The following is a 6065-nucleotide window of genomic DNA, read 5'->3' on the forward strand; positions in this document are numbered from 1 at the left end:
TTTTTAAAAAACAAAAATTTCAGAATATCACAAAATGGCAAAAATTAATAGTGACCACCCATTTTCAATGAAATTTAGATTTTTTAACATTCCGGGGAAAAAATATTAAAAAATTAAAAATTTCCATAACCTTATAAAATGGCTTAACATAAATGTGGTCACCCATTGTGAGGAAATTTTAATGTTTTTGGGTGAAAAAAAATTAAAAAAATATAAAATTTCAATCGCACGAGAATTGCCCGAGAAAACATGTGGCCATCAACTTGCGGTGAAATGTAAATTTCTTTAGATGGCCAAAAAAATTAGAATTTAAAAATTTTCAAAACTTCACGGAATGACTTATAATACCTGTGCCACCTACTTTTAGTTATATTTAATTTTTTAACGTGCCCTAAAAATTATTAAAATAAATAAGGACAAAAATTTTGGAAACTTTACTTAATAGCTTAGACTACTGTGGCCACCTAATTTTAGTATGGACAAATTTTTTTATTTCACGAAAAAATTTATATTAAAAATAATAATTTAAAAATGCTTAAAATTTTAAAATTTCAAAACTTTACAAAATGTCTTAGAATATCGGTGGCCACTAACTTTTAGTGAAAATTTTTTTAGGGCCCAAAATTTTTTTGCAATAATAATAACTTTTTTCTTACAAAACTATACAGAATGACTTAGAATACTGTGGCCACCCACTTTCAGTGAAATTTAAATTTTTGTACGTTGTTAAAAAAAATTTAATCAAAATGAATGCGATTCATATAGTGATGTTTAATACCTGCAGCAGAAGTTCAAGTGGGAGGAAGCGGAAGACAATGAAGTGAGAAGAATTTTCGATAAGAAAAACGGTGATTTTATGCGAAATGTCATGAATAGAGCGAAGATCAAGCAAGTGAAGCCGTCTTTCTTTATAGCTGACAATTGGGCGGCAATTAACAGATTTTGGGCATCTGAACAGAGTCGGCAACTCTGTGAGCAGAATAAGAAGAATCGATCTTCTAGTTCTAGTGATGGGTCAACCACATATCTTTGGGGCTCTATCAACATTGCGGAGCATCGCAAACGCCGGTAAGTCTACGTTAAATGAGTTATAAGTTAATTTAATTCAATTACTCATGTTTACATTTTGTAGGCACAAGAATTGGGGACGGAACCGACATTTGCGGCTACATTTGAACGCACATTTCAAAAAAAAGATGAGATATGGGCAGCGATCGAGCAAAAGGCGTTAAGGTATGTAAAGTTATACTTTGGCTTATATGTAAACTATAATGAAAACCGTGAATGCTTTCAATATTTATGGTAGATATATATATAGAGTGATTTTATTTTCATCTACATTGTTAATATAGGAAAAATATGATGAACTTTTAATAAGCAGTGCTAGTGGTAGTGATGATTGTCCTGAGTCCCGGCCACGAGTTGATAATATGGCATTATGGATGGAGGCAACGGGTGGGGCGAAAAAGGGAAAATATTTGGGATGGGATCATTATCAAGGATGTACATGCCGAATAGTCCTGGAAGTTCATCATCCATGGGGCCGGTCGAAGGAGGTCACGACCAGGCGAGCAATTGACCCAAGAAGTGAATCATCGAATAATTTACTTGTTAAGAAGGATGAACGAATACATAACTTGGAAGAACAAATGAGAATCGTTATGCAACACCTTAACATCAATCGCTATGCCGATCCTCCTGTACCTCCAGCCAATCCGGTAGGTGATGGGTACAATGATGACCAACACATTGATGCCGAGAATGCTGCTGATGATGATGATGATGAAGATTTTCTCCGGTCTTTCTAGTTAAAATTCTCAAAATCAGGGGTAAGCTTGCTTCATAATCTTTGTTTTTCATAATTTCACTCATATTCATATGTAAGAACATTTATGTTCGTCCCGAAACGTATTTTTGTTAACCCTTTTGTTATTTTACACCTAGTTCCACATCCATGCATAAACGCTTTTTTATATTACGGGTGATTTATGTATCAACATTTCCTCGGTCTCGACAAAAGTGACTACTTTTGGTGTCCCGCCATCGTACCAAAGCCGCGTCTTCTTACGTATGGTTTTTGCGTCTTCTATGGTTGTCCCGTCTCTTAGTTCATGTTTTTTGTATTGTAAGATTGAATATCAAATAGTATCATGTCGGACTCTACACTTTCCATACATTATTTGTTTTAATTATATGTCATTGTGGCTGGTTTGTCAGAATTTATGGTTTGTTCGTTTTTCTGTTTCAATTATATATCATTGTCTCCTTTAATTGATATGGACAAGAATTTATGGCCGAAATGATATAAAAATAGCAACGAATATTTTAAGCCGAATTTTGCTATCATTAAAGTTTGTCACTAATTTGCAACGAAATTCGCGACGAATTTTCTGACGAAATTCGACACAAATTTTACGACGATTTTGCGACGAAATTGCGACGGATTTTTGCGACGAATTTTGCGACGGACAAACGTTCGTTGCAAATTTGCGACGGATTTTTGCGACGAAATTTGCGACGAAATTGCGACGGATTTTTGCGACGAATTTTGCGACGGACAAACGTGCGTCGCAAATTTGCGACAAAATTGCGACGGATTTTTGCGACGGATGGAGTTCGTCGCAAATTTGCGACGAATTTGTGACGATTTTTGCAACGAATTTTGCGACGGATATTTGCGGCGAATTTTGCGACGGACTATGTGCCGTCGCAAATTTGCGACAATTTTTTCGTCGCAAATTTGCGCGAACTTGTGAATTTTCCGTCGCAAAATTTTGCGACGACCTAGTAGCGACGGAATTTTTTCCGTCGCAAATTCGATTTGCGACGGATTTTTCCACATTTTCCGTCGCAAATTTCGTCGCTAATCCGGTGTTTTTTTGTAGTGCAGAAAATTTCCCGAACTTTTATATCCTCTCCAATGTTCTTCTAAATCTCTCTCTTCTCTAGGCTTGATGTCATTAGAAATCTAGAATTTCAGACCTGATTCGATAAAGATGAGCTAATCCCGCAAGCATACTATCCACTTGCCATTCTCAATGAATCCTCTGAATCAGAAAGCTTTTTTGAGATCAGAGTATGTTAAGATGGGACAAACGGCGATTGTGTTTGGATAGCATAGCTCTCTTGAATTTTCATGAGTTTTCCTCTTAACTTAACGCCCCTTGTTTCCTTCGCCCTCATCGTCCTACAAAATGCCACTCGATCACACTCAAGCCAACACTAATCCACCTAATTACGAAGTCAACAACCCAACAAGCATGGACACCAAGATTGGCTCGCTCTATTCGTGCAAGCCCCCATGCAACGGCGTTGGCGGCCCCCAACGACGTGGCCTTCTCCATACAACCCTCCCACGCCCCTCTGAGGCCACCCTCAGCCACCACCTGGCGTACCGGCTCGACCAGATCGGCGTTGGTGATGTGTCCTCCATCCTGGGGACTTCAACCTCATGAGCCATGACCACCTCCTCGCCGAACCAGGCCTCAACCTCGTTGGCTGCAGCAACGAGCTAAACGCAGGGTAAGCCGCCGACGGCTACGCACGGTTGCGTGGTGTGGGCGCCTGCGTGGTGATGTTCACCATCGGCGGGCTCAGCATCATGAATGCGATAGCCGGCGCGTACAGCAACAACCTGCCGCTCATCTGCATCGTCAGTGGGCCCAACTCCGACGACTACCGCACCAACAGGGTCCTCCATCACACCATCGGGTTGCCCGATTTCACCCAAGAACTGCGGTGTTTACGGACTGTCACTTGCCATCGGTTTATTTGAATCAAGCACTTGGTCAGTGACAATGCCCATGCTTTGATTTTTGTTCTTTTCTTTTTCTTCTTCTCTCATGCTCTCTTTTTCTTAGAAATCGCAGCACTCAATTTCAGACTTTAGTGGGTCCATTATTCCTAAGAGGGGTCAGTGCAAATTGCATTGTTCAGTGTAGAAGGGTGTTCTTCATTAATACGAGTTCCGTTTGTTTCGCAAAAAATATATCATTTTTGGAAAATACTTTTCAGGAAGTCATTTTTTTCATTTTCCAGTGTTTGGGTACAACATAAAAAAAAAAAGGGAAAATTACCAAAAAAGTCCTAAACCTTTTGCAATTGTGCCAATTCAGTCCTAAACCTTTTTTTTTTGCCAATTCAGTCGTAAACCTTTTGCAATTGTGCCAATTTAGTCCATCCGGCCACTTTTGGCCGGCCGGCGTCCACGTGGCAATATTTTAATATTTTTTTATTATTTTCGAATTTTTTTTCCTTTTTTCTTTTTTTTTTCTTTTCCTTCTCCCCCCACGGCTGTCCGGTCGAGGCTCGCCGGCAAGGGTCCGGCCGGCGGCGAGGTGGGCCCTCGCCGCCGGCCCAGGCGAGCTCCGCCTCGCCCGGGCCGGGCGAGGCTCGCCCGGCGGTGGCGAGGCCCGGCTCGCCATGGGGGCGAGCTCGCCCTCGCCGCCGCTAGGCGAGCCTCGCCCGGCTCCGGCGGCGAGCTCGCCACGCCATGGCGAGCTCCGCCTCGCGGATACGGGCGGGCGGGCTCGCCCGGCCATGGCGAGCTCACCCGGCTCCGGCAAGGTGGAGCTCGCCTTGGCAGGCGAGCTCCGCATCGCCGGATACGGGCGCGGCGGAGCTCGCCCGGCTAAGGCGAGCTCGCCCGGCTCCGGCGGCGGAGCTCGCCTTAGGCTGGCGAGCTCCGCCCTCGCCCAGTCGGCGAGGCTCGCCTAGCGGCGGCGAGGGCGAGCTCGCCCGGCCATGGCGAGGTGGGCCCTCGCCGTCGGCCAGGCGAGCCTCACCCGGCTCCGGCGGCGGGCTCGCCCGGCGGCGGGGCCCGATTCGCCTCACGGAGGCTGGGCCCGCTGGCAGCGAGCCTCCCCTGGCCGGACAAGCCAGGGGGGAGAAGGAAAAGAAAAAAAAAGGAAAAAGGAAAAAAAATTTGAAAATAATAAAAAAAATATTAAAATATTACCACGTGGACGCCGCCGGCGGCCACGTCGGCCGGCCGGCCAAAAGTGGCCGGATGGACTGAATTGGCACAATTGCAAAAGGATTAGGACTGAATTGGCAAAAAAAAAAAAGGTTTAGGACTGAATTGGCATAATTGCAAAAGGTTTAGGACTTTTTTGGTAATTTTCCCTAAAAAATAACCTGGAAACTATTTTCAATTATTTGGTAAGAAAATGTAATGAAAAAAAATTATCAAAATAATTCATTTTTTTAAAATTTTTATATACTTTTTCTTCTTCCTTAGCCAGCGACTGGCCATAGACGAGCTCCAACCTCGCCGACCTAGGGCGAGCTTGAGGCTCGCCGCTAGAGGCCGTGAGCTCGCCCAATCTGGCGAGGCCCAAGCTCATTACCAGAAACCTGTAATGTCATTTCTCTTATTCCAACATTCTCCTATTGGTATAAAATTTCATTGAAGTCACCAATACAAACCCTAGCGAGATGGTTAACGGAATTCATAATGCGTAACTATTGCCACAGTAGGAGTCTCTCTTGATAATTTGGAAATGCTTGTAAAAAGGTAATCCTCATCGAGTTTCCTCTTTCAAGATCTTTACATATCACATCAAAAAATTCCCCGGTGTTGGATTGTACTTCTATAGAAACTTCTTCATTCCACATAATGGCTAACCCTCCTGCAAATCCCATTGGATTCATCACCACAAAGTTCTAGAATTAGAGATGTCACCTAACACGTTCCACTACTGTCTCTTTTATTCTTTGTCTCAATCAAGAACACCATATCGGGCCTTTCAAGAACCACTAAGGCTCAATGTCAAGGTTATGTCCAACCCCTAACAATTCCAGCTCAAAGTTTCATATAACACCTTGGTGGCTTATTAGGGCTAGCCACCGAAGCCCAATCCTTCGCTCCTTCCACCACTTGAACGAAAGGATCAAGTATCATATCATTATCAATGGAGTAGGAATTACTCCCTTGATTGAATCTCTTTTGCTTCCTAGGCAAAGGGGTTTTTAGCCCAATTCTTCCTTTTTTCAACGACCCTGAGGAAGAACCCAAGTTGGGAGATTCAGGCAGCAAGATTTGTGTCCCCTGTCCACCTTTCTCC

This window comes from Syzygium oleosum, unplaced genomic scaffold (assembly GCF_021117445.2).
Source record: "Syzygium oleosum isolate NSW1041296 unplaced genomic scaffold, Sole_v2.1 Sole_v2.10, whole genome shotgun sequence".
Taxonomy (NCBI): domain Eukaryota; kingdom Viridiplantae; phylum Streptophyta; class Magnoliopsida; order Myrtales; family Myrtaceae; genus Syzygium; species Syzygium oleosum.